Here is an 18,647-nt window from a genome sequence, read left to right on the forward strand (position 1 = left end):
TAAATTTAAGTGATTTTCTAAAATTTTGATATAAAGAAATTAAAGCAAAAAGGGTGAAATATCTAAAATAAAATTTTAAAAATAATTATTTAAATCAATTTTTTCATTAAAATATTTATAAAAAATATTTGTAAAATTTTCTAACACAGTGTTAAAAAAAAATCTGAAACAAACAGACTAAATATTTTCAATATGTAAAAGTATTCTTTGAACCAATCTAAGTGTCCGACACTATTTAATTTTATTTTAGTAGACATAGCATGAAATTTTACATTATATAGTGATGAAATAATTACATGTTTGTAATATGCACATCTAAAAATAAATGACTAAAATTTTTAAGTTTTTATATGCTATGTTCCTCTCTTTTCTTCTATTTTTTATTACAACTGAAGTTAGAGGAGGTAAGAACTTTTATCTTACAATTTAGAATTAAATAATTTATTGTTATCTTTTTTATTTATTTTTGTTTTGAATAACAGCATTTTTCGATTCCTGCAATTCGAATTCTGATTGTTCTGTTAATGATTGGTGCCATCTTCCTATGAATGCAACATGCTACTGGGGTCATTGTTTCTGCATGTGGTAGTGAAGTATTGAAAACTATCAACATTTCATTTTATAGTCTTTTGCTTTTTTTAATTTTTCACAGCTATAATAGGATATTCAATTTATCTTGCAAGAACTACTATTATAGTGCTTAATTAAAATTATCTACATCAATAAATAAGCGGAAAATGATTGTGTAAATTAATTATATGTTTATTTTATTTATATATTTAACATAGGAATAACATGCAATAAAAAATAAAAAATAAAAAATATTAGTATGTATTCAAAAAGATAAATTTTTGTTAATAATAAAATCAGGTTTTTTATTTCAAACAAAAAAAAAAAGATAAGAACCTTTTACAAAAATAGATGAAATCATATCGAGACATCAACACATCATAAAATTTAAGTAATTAAAGTAAAGTGTTATAAAGAACTAGTGTCTTACCCGTGCGTTCGCACGGGTACCCGTCGTTTCCGTGCATTTGGGTTTAGAAAAATCAGAAATATTAGGAAAAAATTATAAATTAGATTAGAGATTATCATAAAGAAAAATGGTGTGTGGAAAACATAAGTTATTTTTAAAGTGTTGGGCCTAAATGTTTGTAAAAATATGTTGGGCCTAATTTGATAAGTCAATTTAATAATATTTTACTGCATCGCACGCGTACCCGTCGTTTTCACGTATTTGGGTTGAGGGAAATTAGAGGTGTTAGTAAAAGATTAAAAGTTAGGCCAGAGATTATTAAATAGGAAAATATATAAAGAAAAAGAAAAATAAAATGAGAGAGTGAGAGACGGAACACGAAGGCCAGGCCTGCCTTGCTTATAAAAAAAAAAAAAAATGAAAAAAGATGTGTGATAAACATAAATTATTTTTGAATAGTTTGGGGTAAACTGTTTTTCAAAGTATGTTATCTAATGGTATAACCTAATAGGTTGGGCCTAAGTTGGTAACCTAATATTTTAATGTTACTTAATATATTGGGATTAATAGGCTTAAAAAATTAATATTATTAATATTTAATTACATAGCATAATGGTATAATGTGTAACCGTTGGATTGAGTCAAATAAAAGGTATTAGTAAAAGATTATATTTTGGTTAAAATTGGAAAAGTTATAAATTAGTAGGGTATGGATAGGGTATTATAGTACCTGGTCTCGTATATGAAGTTTAAAAAATTCATGTACTGAAGTCCATATTCGCGTGGGCATCAACGTTTGAGCCTGGTCCCGTGTCCTATGGATTAAAAAATATAACATCTATAACAGCCAAGTCAAACACGCATTTGGATTGAGGATAATAAAAGGTATTAGTAAAAGACTAAATTTTGGTTAAAATGAGTAAAGTTATGAAATTTCTAATATTAAAAAAATTGAATGTTGAATAATAAAGTGATTAAAAAGAGAAAGATAATTAAACTGATAAATGATATATTTTTGAAAAATTAAAATACAATTAAAGTGAGGCGCACACACACACACACACACATATATATATATATATATATATATATATATATATATATATATATATATATATATATATATATATATATATATATATATATATATATATATATATATATATATATCAGAGTACATATATTTAATTTATTTTTATAACTAAAGAAAGATAATGGCGTAACAAATGATAGATGCTAGTAGAGACCCGTTCTCATTTTCACAGTTTAAAAAAATCACGTACTGAAGCTCATATTCGTGTAGGCACCAACGTTTGAGCTTGTTCCCATATTCTATAGATATCTAAATTCATGCAACCTACCAGTACAGTTGAATGGTAGCCGTCACTTTGATACCCGTGCATTTGAATTGAGAAAAATAAAAGATATTACTAAAAAATTAAATTTGGATTAAAATGAAAAAAGTTATAAAATTACTAATATTAAAAAAATTGATTAGATCAATTATTTAATTCCAATTGTTTACTAAAAAATTTAGTAAAAAATTCCTCGCATCAGTAAGCAAAATGCAACCTCCTTTATGTTTTAAGACACCCTAATCCTCTCACAAATTAGGCTAAGTCACCATATAATCACCTCCTATTATTTAAACATAGCATTTCTCTTTAACTATCTCCCTCATTACTAATTCTAACTATCTCTACCTTTCTCATCTTAACATATATGCCATTATACTAACACTGCCTATCAATATACTCATTCACACCAAGTAATTCCACGAGTTGAAATCTACAAACTATTTGTACTATCAATATACTCATTCACACCAAGTAATTCCAAGAGTTGAAATCTACAAACTATTTATACTCTTAAACTACTCTTGTAGATAGAACTGAAATAAAACAATTTCAATTGTGAAATGATATAACTTAAGTCACTATATAAGTATATATAAAAACTTGAAAAATTTGGAAAAGGTTTATAATATTCAACGTTTTTACTTTTATCTCTTCTAACTCTATTATTTAAATTAGCATAAAAACTTACGTACTAAATACCAATTTATAATATAAATATCTCTTCTAACTCTATTATTTAAAATTAGCAAGTAGAGAGTAAAGGATTTGAGTGTCAAACATTTTATATATATCCAACCAATTTCAACATTTCAACAGGTATTATTCTAATTTACAATGTACTATTAGCATAACTCATTTCAAACTCAACTCAGATAAGAAGCAACACAGACGCAGCAGTGATATCTTTGACCGCTAAGGTGGCAACAAATTGAACCTTGGTTAAATGATTTCTCCAAGCCTGTTCTTAGGAAATGCTGGAAAACCAAATATGCTGCAATCAATAAAGAAATTGCAACACTTTATTTTCTGTCCCTGATCAACAGAATAATCATGTAGTGCAACAAATCCCTATCTCCACCAGTGGTTCCCATCACAAATGGTATTCCGACCTTACTGTATAACTCTGCATTGCCTGCAAATGAGAATGAATTAATATTATAGCAGCAGCACCACCATTATAATTTTGATAAAATACTCCTAATCGTATATTATAACATCGAAAGTACAACCCACATATACTAAAACAGGATAAAAGAAATTAATATTAAGTTATATATACTTCTCTACAATGTTAAGAAAACATGCTTCAAAATACGGATACCTACCATTGACTGCATTTGGTACCCTGTAGTCCACAATAATCAAATTCGGATATTTATCGACAACCGATTGAAGAAAACCCTCTCTATCAGAAGGACCGTTCACACGAAACTCCCTTCCACCAACTTTAAAAGTCTTTCCTGATTCCTCTTCAACCCCAAACGAAACTGGCACAACATTTAGTCCAGCAGCTTCTGCAGCACTAATGACAGCCTTTCTCATTCTTCCAGTACGTGAATTAACCTAACCATATTAAACAAAAATCAACATCAGTACTTCACAATCATAGCTATAGTATTTTCCGCAAACCGCTATCAACAACATTGTGCTAATTCATGAATTATGCGCTAAAACATATACACGAATTTTTCGAGATTAAGGTTAATTAATGGAGATAGGTATGCAGATGAATCGATCTGATATCTTAGATGGAGATTTTCAGCACCAAATATTCTAATGTTATCATCACTGAAAGTAGCATAAATTATTTGTCCATTGCAGTTGTATGCAGTTGAGGTTATTGTACCAGACAATCCATCCTGTGGCGGCCACTATTGCATACAAAAACAAAAATGTCATTAATTCTATCAAAATCAACACAACAGCGTAAGAGGTTGGTGCGCAGGGTGTGTGCCAAATTCGACACTTTGAATATATGAGGAAATAGATGCTTACCTGATGAATCAATTCTATTTTTGAGGCATCATATATTGCTATATGCGATTCATGGCATACCAGCAACTTTGTTTGATCAATGTGAAATCAAACTTTAGTCTTGCCTAAGCGTGCATGTCCACCACCCGGCCTTGGGAGTATGAGCGATTTCTTCTTAAACCATGGTCCCGTGAAGCATGACACAACCTACAGATGCATACATACAAATGATAGTTAAAATCTTCTATGACAACATGGCAGTTTTCTTACATAAATCATGGTTAAACATACCTTAGAATCAGCGCCCGAAGAAACCATTATACTCAATCGAATCAAAGTTATGCCAATATGTCTTTTGCGAGCTACTGCGTTCTAGTATGGAAGATTCAGAGGAGGAACATTGTAAATATTTAGATACAACTTATGATGCATGCTTAAACAAAACACATAAAAAAACACTGTACCAGCTGTTGACAGAACAAATAATCAATAAGTAATCTCAGTGTAAAATACATGTAATCTACAAAACAAATAATCAATAACGCCTGCTACCAGCTTTTGACAGAAGTACTCGATTATGTTTCTTTCCCTTCTTTCCTGAGTCATTTGTCTTTGGTGCATTAGAACTTTCATTAGATTCTTCTCTATATCAAATTGGTAGCTGGTAATGAAAATCATGGTTGTTCAGTTCAAGTGAGTAGCTTGTCTTCAACGTGTTCTTCCTGGAAGATCAATAAAATTAGTTAAACATTGTTTCAAGCAAAATTGGAATTTATATTCTTTAAAACTACATACAAAATGATATGTATATTTCACCATTTCAAAATGACAATGCCATGAGATGAATAACTCACCTGTGTGGGGAAATATCTTATAACATTGGCCTGGTTGCTTCTCCAGAATAGGAATTACAACAATAGATTTATCAATTTTCAAAAGAAGTAAATTTGACTCAAATAGCTTCAATTATTGTGTTTTTTTGTTAATATATTGGTTCAGTTGCTTTTCCCATTGTAAATAATACAAAAATCTAGAGAGACTCTATTTATGATTTTGATGGGAAATAACACACAATTTGTTGTCAAAAGAGGTTATCATCAACACCACACCCATCACTTTCAAAACCATCCCTCCCACGAACATTATCAGCATTTCGTATCCCTGTGGTACTGATATTTTAATGACACAACTGTTTCAATCAACTATAATTTTTACCCTAAAACACGCATTAAAAGGCAAGAAAACATTGACGTACCTTAAAAAGGTTGGCTTCCAAATCAGGCTGAGAGCTGCAAGCATGAAACAACAATGAAAGATATTTTTATCACTAACTCGATTAACATCAAGGTTATGAAAGAAAAAAATGATAATTCAACATCAAGTTTAGGGTTTTGATTAAACCCGACACAGATTCTCCTCTTAGATTCTGATTTTCCAGAGCCGACATAAATCTCTCCATTGTTCCCATCATACGTAGTCGTTCCACAAATTCAATTCCAACAAACACAACACCTCTAATTGTTCATATTTTCTGAAAGTTTGTCATTCGCCATAACCAACACCGACAAATCACCAGAAACTGCACCACCGACAACAAATTAGTGAAAGAGAGAAAAGAATCGACTGAGAAAGAGAAAGAGAAAATGGATTGTGGATTGTGAGAGGGGGTTTTGAAGCTTCAATATCATAACGCCAATCAGAAAATTAAAAAGTATAATATGTCATTTTAAGTATGTATTGTGACTGAAAATACTCATTACACAAAATATTAATAAGTATAATATGTCACCACACTCACTGTTCAAGCATCCAATAGCTTCGCCTCTGAAAATTTTCATTCTCTTCTCCATGGGCATAGTAGCAGTGTAACACATCAACACTTCCCACCTATATTCAAGATAAGTTCTATGATCACATTCAACTTTTCGTGAGCTTCCCGATGTTAAGACGGCCGATAAACAATGAATCTGAACACAAAAATGATAACCAACCAACAAATTCATAGAAATTGAGTTTTAAAATTTGAAATCAATCTGAACACCAGTTGAAAAGGAATTCGATATACCTGATACATGATTTGTCCATTAAACATTGCCAAAATCAATTTGTATTCAATTGCAACATCAATTGTGACTTCACTTCTGAATTCTATTGATTCTTTGATGTATTATTGAATTTACATCAAGACAAAGACTTGAAAAGATACTTGTTTGAGTGGGGCAATCAGCTAATATAATAAGAAAAACTTGAAACTTACAACAGCAACTACTTGTTCTTCTTCAGAAAGATCTTCAACAAAAACTGTTCCTTTCTCTGGAGTTTTCACAATTTCATAAGCAGTTCCCATCATCATTAGCTTTTGACCCTACAAAAGATATATAATTTAGGGCAGTCAAATAAAATGTGTATGGAATAGAGTAAAACATTACTGAAAAACACATTCTAGCACCATTAACTGCTTTCACTCCTAACCTTTCCCAATCAGCATCATCCTACATTATAAGAGTGGGAAAAAGGTAGAAAAACAAATTAAAACTCTGTTCAAATTTCAAAACAGATATATATGTGAACTATTGAATGAATTGTACAAAAGCATGCATTTCATCAACATAATACAAACATGAAATAATTACAAATGAGAATAACCAACATAATTAGAGGGGAAGCCTAACATGTAAATAATTAAATCAGTATTTTTGAATCATGTCTGTAAGGCAGTAAACTGGAACTAATTTTTCATTTCTCAGGGCATGATTTCAATCACAGAAATAAATGAATTTCAAGGGGAAATTTTAATGATTATGAGAAACACACCTCTTCGGCAGTTTAAAGAACTTTTAGATAGTAAGTATGATATTGATTGGAAGGCAGAAGAAATGGGAACCTTCCATGAGCAAGACATCATCATAGATCTTCAGACAGAAATAAAATAATAGCAAAAGTCTAAGCAGTTTTGTTATCAATAATCGATTGTGCAATTTCTTTGCCGCCACCAAAGCATAAAAAAAATTTCTTCACATTAGCTAATGAAAACGTGTTGTTAACTTCAATTGAAACTCAAGCCTCAGACCATCACAGTCACCTAGTTGTTTCTTGTTCTCGGAATTCCCAGAATGGAGGTTGAGACCGTAAAATGACTTGTCGGAATCAGGCTGATCGAAGATTGAAGCTCCGGTTCGAAAGTCAGGGAAAGGGAAGAGTGTGAATCGGTAATGGGAAGGTTGATATTCTCGCCAATGATTTTTGATTTTGCCGCACCGCCGACGAATCTTCCCCCTTCCGTGTGAGTCAACACCATCAAACCTGAAACAACAAACACTAAATCAAAATCAAAATCAAAATTGAATCTGTCTAATACTCAATAATATCAATGAAAAAGAGATGGAGATGAAAGAAGAAGAGGGAGAAGGAAGATGGAAGCAGAAGTCGCATAGAAGAAAAATCAATCCATAGAGAAATCAACAACCTAGTATTTATTATGAATAAGGATGAGAAGTTGTAAGCATTTCAATTCCGTAACCGTGTTGGAAGTGGAGAAACCATTTGAATTTAAGACCATGAAGTAAATAAGTAACGAATGCATAGTGGAAGATGGAGGGAGAAAATTACACAACAATAACTGCCGCAGCCCACCATGCAGTTGAAGGATCAAAAATTCTGTAGTAACCACCAAAGCTGATGTGGATCAACCATAGAAGAGTTGCTGATGTGGATAGCCTAAGAAAGTCCCAAATGGTAGACTTTTCTTATATGATAGATATATCTCACAATTTTATTTTGACTTTTACAAAATTTCAACAGTGTTAATTTTTTTTTAAACTTAATTATTTATTTTTCATATATTCACCTTGCTTTTAAACTTTTTTTTGAATTTTTTAAATATATGAATGTATAAAAATCACATTCATTTAGGAAAACATAAAAAACACTCCAACCCCGACAAAAAAAAGTTAGACACTCGAACTGCTAATGAATCATACAAGGTTTAAAAGGACATTAATATAGAAATGACACTCTATATAGAAAGGACATTAATTCATAGATTTTTCAAGATACCATTTCATAGACAAAACAACGATCATATCTTTTAAGTCTTTCATGTTTACACGCATACCTGAAAAAACCAAATCGTTTCATGATTATTAAAAAGGCCAAACCACCACATGTCAGACCATAACTTACCTTCCTCTAATCCTAAGCAATCCATTAGGGCTGAGAAAGCCTGAAAAATTAACATAAAGTCATTAGAAAGAATAAAGGGCCACCCTTGCCACCTAAGGATCATAAACCATAAAGCCAAAACAATTTTACGAGTAACAAAAAAAATGAGAATTCGACTCTAAGAAACAACCACATTGACCACAGAACATTCTAAACGGGTCCAAAAGAATACCACACTTATACTGATTCTCTCTAAAAGAAAACTTATCAAGAAAAAGTTGACAGACTAAAAATCTTGGAAAGAGCTTAAGTACCCCTATAGACAAGACATGACATTATCCACTCTATTCAAAGGAAGACTAGAATCAAGCTTAGTATGAATGAGAGAAAGATAAGCAACTGAGTATTCACCTTACTTCCTAACTTCCCACTTCCATCTAGGGATGTCAACTTGCCTCTGTTAGCGGGGATTCCCGTGGGGATTCCCCATTTGGGGCCCCAAAGAGGGGGATTTTTCCCCCCGCGGGGACGGGGATGGGGAACAAAGTCTCCCCGAAGGACTTCGGAGACGGGGGTGGCGTAAATATCCCCCGCCCCGTGGAGTCCCCGCCCCGCATAAAATAGCCAAATGTCCTTAATTTATTATATATATAATTTTAAATTATTATGTAAGTCTATTTGTCATTTCATATAATTAATCTTATACACAAATTTAAAATATATATGCATTGTTAGTAAAAGAGTGAGATCTAAATGATTATTTCAAGTTTACTTTAAGTTTTAAATTTTGGTAGTCATGACACTCAATATTATAGATTAAATATTCTTAAAACAATATTATTTATCGTAAAGGAATAATTTATAAATTTCTCGTGGTTACTTTTTGAAACTTTTACTGTTAATTTGGTTTAAAAAAAATAATAATCATGTCTATGGATCTCCGCATGGGTATCCGTGGAGACCCACGGGGATCCGCGGGGACGGGGATGGGGGACAAAATCCCCCCGTAGCAGGGACCCGAAGAGGGGACGGGGAATAGATTCGATGGCGGGGATTATGATGGGAATGTATCCCCCGGTCCCGCCCCGCCCCATTGACATCCCTACTTCCATCCATCATTCTTGTGCGAGAGGATAATCACCTACACTACTTAAAAAAAATTCACAACCAACTCAAATTCTCAAACAAAGAAAGACTTCATCCACCTAATACACCAACCTAGTTCTCGCACGGTCCTAACTCGATGATTATCGATAAGGTAATCTTATGAAACATCTCTTTAAAAGGGAAAAACCCTAACAAAGAATTATCCCAAAAGGAATTAGGATGGCTAGAGCCTCACTTTCTTCTGAAGACCCTTAAGAAACCGGTAAGAAGAATTCCCCACTTTAAAGTCAATGATGTATTTTTTTAAGGGTTAATACCCAATTTCGCTTTATCATATTGGGCGATTTCGAAAAACAACTTTGTAAAAAAACACGGATTCCTTCATTGCCTTTTCAAGATTCCCCTATTTTCACCCTTCAGTGAATTTAGTTAACAAAATATTTGACGCGGCACTGTATATTTGACTTTTTTTAATTATTTTTATTTTTGTATTGTGACGCGGAAATGTCAACTGGACTTTTCTATTTTTTTTTTCATTTTATAATTCCACATTGCTTTTTTTTTTTTTTAAAGTTTGAAGATAATAAAATTTTAATAATCCTAAATTTTGTGGCAAAAGGGTGTTAAACTCAAGACCACTAACATACACGGAGGGAATGGCTACCACTAGGCCATTTTATTTCTTGTGATTTATTTTCTTTCTCAGGATGATTTAACTATTGTGTTCAATTATTCCATACTTAAAACTTATATTTATTTCCAAAACTGATTTTATCTATGTATTATTTGAAGTTTTATTTTCTTTAATTAATCTATTTTTTTAGTTTAAATATATATTTTTCTCCTATTATATATTTAATGTTAATCTATAAATATATAATAGTTTGGTTGGTTAAAATAAGTACGTAGCATGGATAAAATATTTTATATATTTAATTGTTTTGTAAATATCTCCCATGGTATATTTTAAATAAATATACTAGTTTCAAATTTCAAATTACTTCCATGAAATATATTTGAATAATATTGACACAAATTAAAATTCCTTGCATGAGATATGTTTGAAATTTATTTTTAAAATATTTAAAGAGACATAAATATGACAAAGAGAACAATAATGTAAAATAGATATTGTAAATCCATTGAAATGTTTAAACCATTAAAAATTAATATTTAAATAAATATATGTTTTTATGTAACATCATAATTTTAATGTTTTCAGTAATAATTAAATAAAATTAATGTTTAAATATATTGATGTATTAATATTAAATAAAATGAATATTCAAATATGACAAAGAGAATAATAATGTATAATATACTCATTTTAAATATTATTAAAATAATTTATATAAAAATGTATTTAAAATGAGATTTTTTAAATATGATAAAATTTCTGTCTAGTATATACATTTGAGAAAAAAAATAAATAATAAAAACAATTGGCTTAGTGGTAGGCACCCCACCCCATCCATACTAATGGTCATGGATCACAAATTTTTGAATTTTTAAAATTTCAATTTCTTCAAACTTAAAAAAAAATAATAATAAAAGTACGATGGAATTAAAAAAAATAAAAAATAAAATAGAATATCCTAGTTGGCATTTCAAGGTCAAAGTAAAAAAATAACATAATGCCAAATGTACCAGCGCCATATCACATTCTATTGATCAAATCCACTCAGGGGCCACAATTGAGAAATATTGAGAGGGAAAGAATGAAACCTGTGTTTTTTTATAAGGTTGTTTTTTGAATGCGCCCAATATGATAGTGAAGAAAATGAGTATTAATCCTTTTTTAATAGTATAGAAAATCAATTATCACGTGGATTGCGGATCCAAAGATACTACATGTTAAAAATGGACTAATATTATGACAAGCATAACAAAAGACTACAAGGACATCTCATTTGCAAGTTTTTAAGGGTCTCTTAGTGATTCGGTGTATTTTAATTTCTATAAACATAGAATCTTGTAGTTGCTGATCTATTTTGAGGTTCAAATTTTTTATTTTTGGTTGTTAGTTTCTTCAATAATCATCTTTTGCTCCCTTAACTTAAGTTATGGGTTCACTTTGGTCCCCTAGATAATATATGTTACTATTTAGTCCTTCAAAAACTATTATGTTAGCCAACTTGGTGCTTTGTGTTAAATTTTGTGTAAAAACATAAAGTTGTGGTTGTGTAGGAATCTAATTAGTATAATATATTCAACATGACATTTTTTAGAAGTTATTATCATCTGGAAACAGTCAAAAGACACAAATGAGTTGAGCTTAGTCTCCATTTTATTTGTTGCAAACACGAAAATGAAGGTAGAGAATATGAATGAAGAGCAAAACCGTAAGTTCCTAGGAGACGAACACGAACGAAGATAACACAAAAACGAACAAAGAGAAGACGAACAAAGATGGAAAATTATTCATCTCCATTCTTCAAAAGGTATGAAGATCTAAACTTGTTAAATATATGAACTTGTTAGTTTTGGCATCTTTGTCTCCCTGATTCTTTCAACATCTACTTATCTAGCTTTAATAGTCGTGGATGAAAGTATTGAGAGTATTTTGTATCATCGGGGTGAATTGCTTGAGTTTAAGAAATTAGATTACAATGGACTATAATATGTTTGGAAATGTGACCCTAAAATAGATGTGGAACTAGATTGCAACACTGAAACATACGTGGGACTAGATTGTAACACTGAAACATATGTAGATTTAAATTGGAACCATATAACAAACGATGCTAGTGAAAAAATTCCTTAGAAGTAAAACATTGAAGATTTAAAGGATGATATAGGTATTGTTGAATTTTTTTTGATGGTGAAGAATTATTAGAGAAGGAATGTGTGAAGAGAAAGGGAAAAAAGGGAAAAAGAAACGGAAAGGCCAAGTGAAAGGCAAGAAAAGGGGAAAGAAAAATATAAGGCATGGTTGGAAGACCATTCAAACAACCAGGACCAACTGAATATAGTGCAGAAGTGAATTTAAGTGATGATGTGAATGAATATAATGAGACAAAGGTAAACTATAGAGGTTCAAGTGACATTGAAGAATATAACTATGATGAGTTACCTAATGAGTATGACAATGAAGATGAAGATTGTTCAAATTCTATTTTTAAAGCCTTCAGCTTACAAAAAGAATAGAGGGTGACAAGTGGGAATGTGGGACATATTTTGCTACAAAGCAAGACTTTCGAGAAGGTATAATGACATATGCTATTCATTATGGCAGGAATTTGATATTCAAGAAAAACTATAATCAGCGTATGAGAGTGATTTGCAATAAAGGTTGTTCATGAGAGGTTTATAGTGCAATGATGACATGAACATGTGGTTTGAAAATTGTTTAGACATGAATGATACATTGAACACATGGTTTGAAATTTTTTTAGGAATGAATGATGCTTTATAGTTTTATCATTAGCACAAGTAATTTAAACCAACACAATGCAACTCAATTTTGTCATTAACAGAGTTTTGTCATCAACACTAAATTAACACAATTTAAACAATATTTAATCCAACACAGGCATTTGAACATAGGTTTTTAAAAGTTTTATAGTATTATCCAACATATTTTAAAAGAAATTTTAATTCAATAGTTTTTTTATAGTTTTTTAGGAACTAAAAAGTAACATTCATTAGATAAGTTATCCAAATTTTAAAAGTTTTATAGTATTATCCAACATAAATGACTTTCGTTAGATAAGTTATCAATTTGGATAAGTTATAGTTTGGATAATGAAATAGTTTTTTAGGAACTAAAAAGTAACATTCATTTGATAAGTTATCAAAGTGAAGCCTTAAATTAAGTTAAGAGAAAATCTTGAAAATATAAATAAAAGGCTCTTTTAGTCGGGGTGATTCAAACTCCACCATAGACTTTGGTGTTTGTGTATGTTTAGAAGGTTGTAAAGAGGTCTTGGTGTGAGACTTGTACAAGAATCTAAACATAGTGGAAAATCCTGTAAGGAGTAGACGAGTTGAAAAGGGGAACTAGTATAAATCTCTTGTGTTCTTTACTTTATGCACTTTAAAATTATGCACTTAACATTGTTCCTAAGTAACATTCATATCTTCTCTTTCCAACATTTTAATAATTTAAGAAACTTAGCACAAAAAGGAGAAAAAATTCAGAAATCCTATTTCCCTCTATTAGATTGCATCTCATAGTTACAAACAGGACTTTGAGCTCAACCTTGTTAAAAGCTCTATCGTTTTGAGACCAGGTATGCCAAAAAGAGTTTAGGAAGCACCTTCTTTACCAGCGCATAAAAACGTTGCTAAAAATAAAAGAGGACATTAGACATCACTTTTTGATAATGTGCGATGGCATAAGGTCTACACATAGGCAACGCTTTGTAATATAAGTATTGTTGTATGTTAAATAAAAAATAATAATTTTTAAAAATTATATATTAAACAACGCTTTTAGTTTAGACAACGTGTAACACCCCAAATTTACCCAACGAATATTTAATAAAATCAGAGTGCGGAAATTCAACATACAATTGGGATGTCACATTCAACGTAAAACAACAAATAACTTAATCACATATATCATAGATACATAGCACATAACTCGGATGAACCGATAAAACCTGTTTACTCTTTTAAAAAATAAAACAACTTTTATTAATAATAATAATATCAATTATTCAACTTCACTTCGCATAACATTTTTATTAAACTAAAACAACTTCACCAACATCATATTACTTCATAAATTCCACTTAAAAGTTAACAACTTATAGTTATAACAACAATTAAAAGACAATCGTTCATCCCCCCGAGTGCTACGTATCAGAACAAGACCCAACTCGAACTAACAGTAACTAAAGACTTCATAAAATCACTTCAAACTTCTACCGGTATCTTGAGTACCTGTCCATTTCCCATGGTAGGGAAACATCATTCAGAAGGGGTGAGATATCCAACAATATAAACAAGCGTATGATAAATAATATATTAAGATTAGATCATACAATTTCACCACTTCATACTTATTCAAACAACGGTTATAATAACAAATAGCAACAACGGTTATAATAATTATTTATCAACAAGTATAATAACAATCATCAGCAACAAGTATAACAACAACAACTTATAACAATAACAACAACAATAACGTAATAACAACAACAACTTCAAATGCGACTCAACTGTGCAAATGCATGTGGTATCATTGGAGCAGAACTCCCAACTTAAACATATGCCAGGTTATCGAGGCATTTCAACTTAAACAGGTGCCGTCAAGGCCAACTTAAACATTTTGCCAATCCAGGCCAACGTAATATGCAAATGTATGCATGCAACAATAACAACAACTACAACGTCACAACACAACAATGCAACAACCGCAAACAACTTAATCAACCTTGGTCATAAGACCTGCAACTTAATCAACGCATCATCAATAACTTAAATAACATTGGTCATAAGACCTGCAACTTAATCAACGTATCAACAACAACAGCAACGAAAACAACAACTTAAACATGCATCAATTGCATCAACTTAATCATTACAAAACAGCCCCTAAACATCTAGGTACTAATTCTTCAATTTATTAATTAATCTACTACCAACAATTCTTATCATTCTAATTCCAATTCTACTATTCGTTAATTATATTATTAATTCCAATTATGCTACTAATTCAGCCTGCTACATATATCATCGTTATTACTACTGCTATTTCTTCTTCACACCAATTCCATCTTTATACAACTTAATCCATTAACTACATATCTTATCACTAAGAATCGTCACTATAATTTCTACTAATTAAATTAATCAATTCCAACGGTATAATATTCTAATTAATTTAAACCAATTTCTTCACTAATAATAATTATAATTCTTCTCAAGTTAATCCTACTAAGGCTTGATCCCAACAACCAACATAAAACATCAACAGCCAGAAATCAAAACATATTTCTAAAACTCGTATAGCACGCGCCGCGAACCTCTCTTTGCGCCGCGTCCAATCCTTGGCGCCGCGAGCTGAGTCTTACAGAAATTCTTACTTGTGCTGACAACATCTTCCAACAAAATTAAAACTCAATTTTCTTCCTTCGATTCTAGTACAATTCAATTTCGACCATCACAGGAACATAGCAATATTATAGTTATACTTCACCAACATCTAGCAATTTTCTACAACTAATTCCTCAATAATAATAATTATAAACCCTAGGTTAATTTCCCACAACCATTGATTGAACTTTTATAACCTTATTCACCGACGTCAATCAATTTCAACATTCAACAATACAATCACAACACACAAAACAGAGGCAATCATACAACCATAACCCCCACATATCATTCATCATAATCCCGTTTATAGAGCTAGAACCCCACCCTAACCTTGGATATGAGATTGCTCTACTCTCTCGGTTGCCATAGCTTATGCCGCCGCTTCCAACTTTTCTCCGAAAATATTTTCTAACAACGTGGAGAGACGCACCAAAAACCTGTTCGGAAATCGCTTTGTCAGACGGACTTAAAATCATCAAAACGAAAATCGCTCCGGTCAGAAGTTACCTCTACGAGTCTGGAACGTTGTGTCCAAGAACCGCGACGAGCCAACGGTTGGATTGGGAGAAACGTCCGTTTTCCTAAGGTGTCTCACGGCAGAAACTTGCTGCGAAAATTGGACTTCCTCTAGCTTTTCTCTTCCGCCATGACTCTTTTCTTCACCTCTCCTCCAAACCTTATTCCTCTTTGTGTTATGATAGCTCTTCCTTCTTCCAATTCTAAATCCAACATAGTAAGGTTATTTTATTTAATCACTTAAATAACTTAATTGGGCCTAAGTGATATACCCCCTCCTTACTTTACAATAACTCAAATTAAACCCAAAGTTATTTTTAAGCTCATTAATAAAATGACACTTCAACTTTATTTCACCAAATTAATCCGATTAATTACCATGCCAACTTAATAAAATAATTCCGACTTCGTCGATAAAATTCGAATTAAATACAAATAGTCCAATATTAATAATAATATTATTTCTACTATTATTTCTTCATGAAATCAACTTTATTAATTCTCCGACTAGCTGAATAAAATCCGACTTTAACTTAATAATCCAAATACGCTTCCCAAAATAATACCGACAATTCCGATTGATCCACAAAGTTCGATTAAATCCAATGATTAAATTCTTAAATAATTTAATTAACTAATTAATTAAATTCGGGGCGTTACAACTCTCCCCCACTTGAATATTTTCGTCCTCGAAAATCTATCCGACACAACCATCCTCAACCTCGCTTATACTCGACTATACAACATCACAACATACTCTTATCAACAAGATTCTCGTTATAGCATCCATCACTTTACTCACCATCAAGATAGCAAGATACGTCTATACCATCCAACACGATTTTCGACCACTATCAACAAGGGATTAAGGGTGAACAAGTCCTCAATTTGTCAATAGACAGACGACAACGATATCGAAGTATAAACCATCATTACCAACATTAATAGTGTTCTTTTCCGAGTTGTACTCACCGACTCGCATTTCCGATCCTAACTCACAATTCAAAACTTCCTAACAACTTCAACAACTTCTACAACTTTTTCCAAATTTTCAGCAAGAATCACCCAACTTCAAACACACTTATCTCTTTCAATACATACCTCCCAGACACAAAATTATATTCCAAAATAAAGGGAATTTCGTGTAGATTCCAGAACTTCAATAATCGCTTAAATCCGGTTTACGAGTATAAAGTTATCATCCTTGCAATGGGACTGGTCCAGAATTCCCGTATGCAGAATTTTCCAAAAATCAGCATCAGACCCAATTATTAAAATGCACTTTTCTTCCTCTTCACAAATTTCTTGAAGACAAATATTATATGCAAACTATAGGGAATTTCGTAAGCTTTCTAAAAAGTCCAGAATCACTTCAATCAGAATCACGAGTAAAAAGTTATGCCCCTTTTACTGACAGCTGTTCCATAATTGCAAAAATCAAAATTTGAGGTTGATGGACATAAGTTCCATCTCTTTCTCTTGCTTCCAAGATCTACCAACATCCTTTCTTCATTCAAGACGCTCCAACTTGTCAAACAACTAAAATCTTAAATCTGTGTTACCTCGGAAAACAACACAACTTAAACAATACTTGCACTGTCGCCAACTGCAGCACACCAACATCTTACAACTGAATAGATCCGAGAAGCACCGCTTCTCCCCCACTTAGCTTCAAGCCAACTCCTGCAACCAACAACTAGAAAATAAACAAGTACCGACATTGTTTCATACACTTGTCGCATACAAAGGGATAAATAATATTAGACAACACTCGCCGGACAGACCGACCTGCTCTGATACCAATTGTAACACCCCAAATCTACCCAAGAATATTTAATAAAATCAAAGTGCGGAAATTCAACATACAATTGGGATGTCACATTCAACGTAAAACAACAAATAACTTAATCACATATATCATAGATACATAGCACATAACTCGGATGAACCGATAAAACCTGTTTACTCTTTTAAAAAATAAAACAACTTTTATTAATAATAATAATATCAATTATTCAACTTCACTTCGCATAATATTTTTATTAAACTAAAACAACTTCACCAACATCATATTACTTCATAAATTCCACTTAAAAGTTAACAACTTATAGTTATAACAACAATTAAAAGACAATCGTTCATCCCCCCGAGTGCTACGTATCAGAACAAGACCCAACTCGAACTAACAGTAACTAAAGACTTCATAAAATCACTTCAAACTTCCACCGGTATCTTGAGTACCTGTCCATTTCCCATGGTAGGGAAACATCATTCAGAAGGGGTGAGATATCCAACAATATAAACAAGCGTATGATAAATAATATATTAAGATTAGATCATACAATTTCACCACTTCATACTTATTCAAACAACGGTTATAATAACAAATAGCAACAACGGTTATAATAATTATTTATCAACAAGTATAATAACAATCATCAGCAACAAGTATAACAACAACAACTTATAACAATAACAACAACAATAACGTAATAACAACAACA

General features: G+C 31.5%; 1 long non-coding RNA gene across 11 annotated transcripts; it reads right to left on the reverse strand.

Annotated features, from left to right (window-relative positions):
- Window positions 1-3,101: 3,101 nt before the first annotated feature.
- On the reverse strand, window positions 3,102-7,338 carry LOC131599045 (uncharacterized). 11 transcript variants are annotated; one of them, XR_009282514.1, is made up of 8 exons: window positions 6,784-7,338; window positions 6,377-6,676; window positions 6,110-6,278; window positions 5,713-5,890; window positions 5,166-5,600; window positions 4,603-5,033; window positions 3,663-4,518; window positions 3,102-3,469 (listed from the first exon to the last, which is right to left on the reverse strand). It is a non-coding gene; the product is annotated as an uncharacterized LOC131599045 (long non-coding RNA). The 11 variants fall into 11 exon arrangements; XR_009282513.1 differs by having other exon boundaries at window positions 6,761-7,338; XR_009282519.1 differs by having other exon boundaries at window positions 4,603-4,683; window positions 4,864-5,033; window positions 6,377-7,338.
- Window positions 7,339-18,647: the final 11,309 nt, after the last annotated feature.

The sequence above is a fragment of the Vicia villosa genome, linkage group LG4 (genome assembly GCF_029867415.1).
Source record: "Vicia villosa cultivar HV-30 ecotype Madison, WI linkage group LG4, Vvil1.0, whole genome shotgun sequence".
Lineage (NCBI taxonomy): Eukaryota > Viridiplantae > Streptophyta > Magnoliopsida > Fabales > Fabaceae > Vicia > Vicia villosa.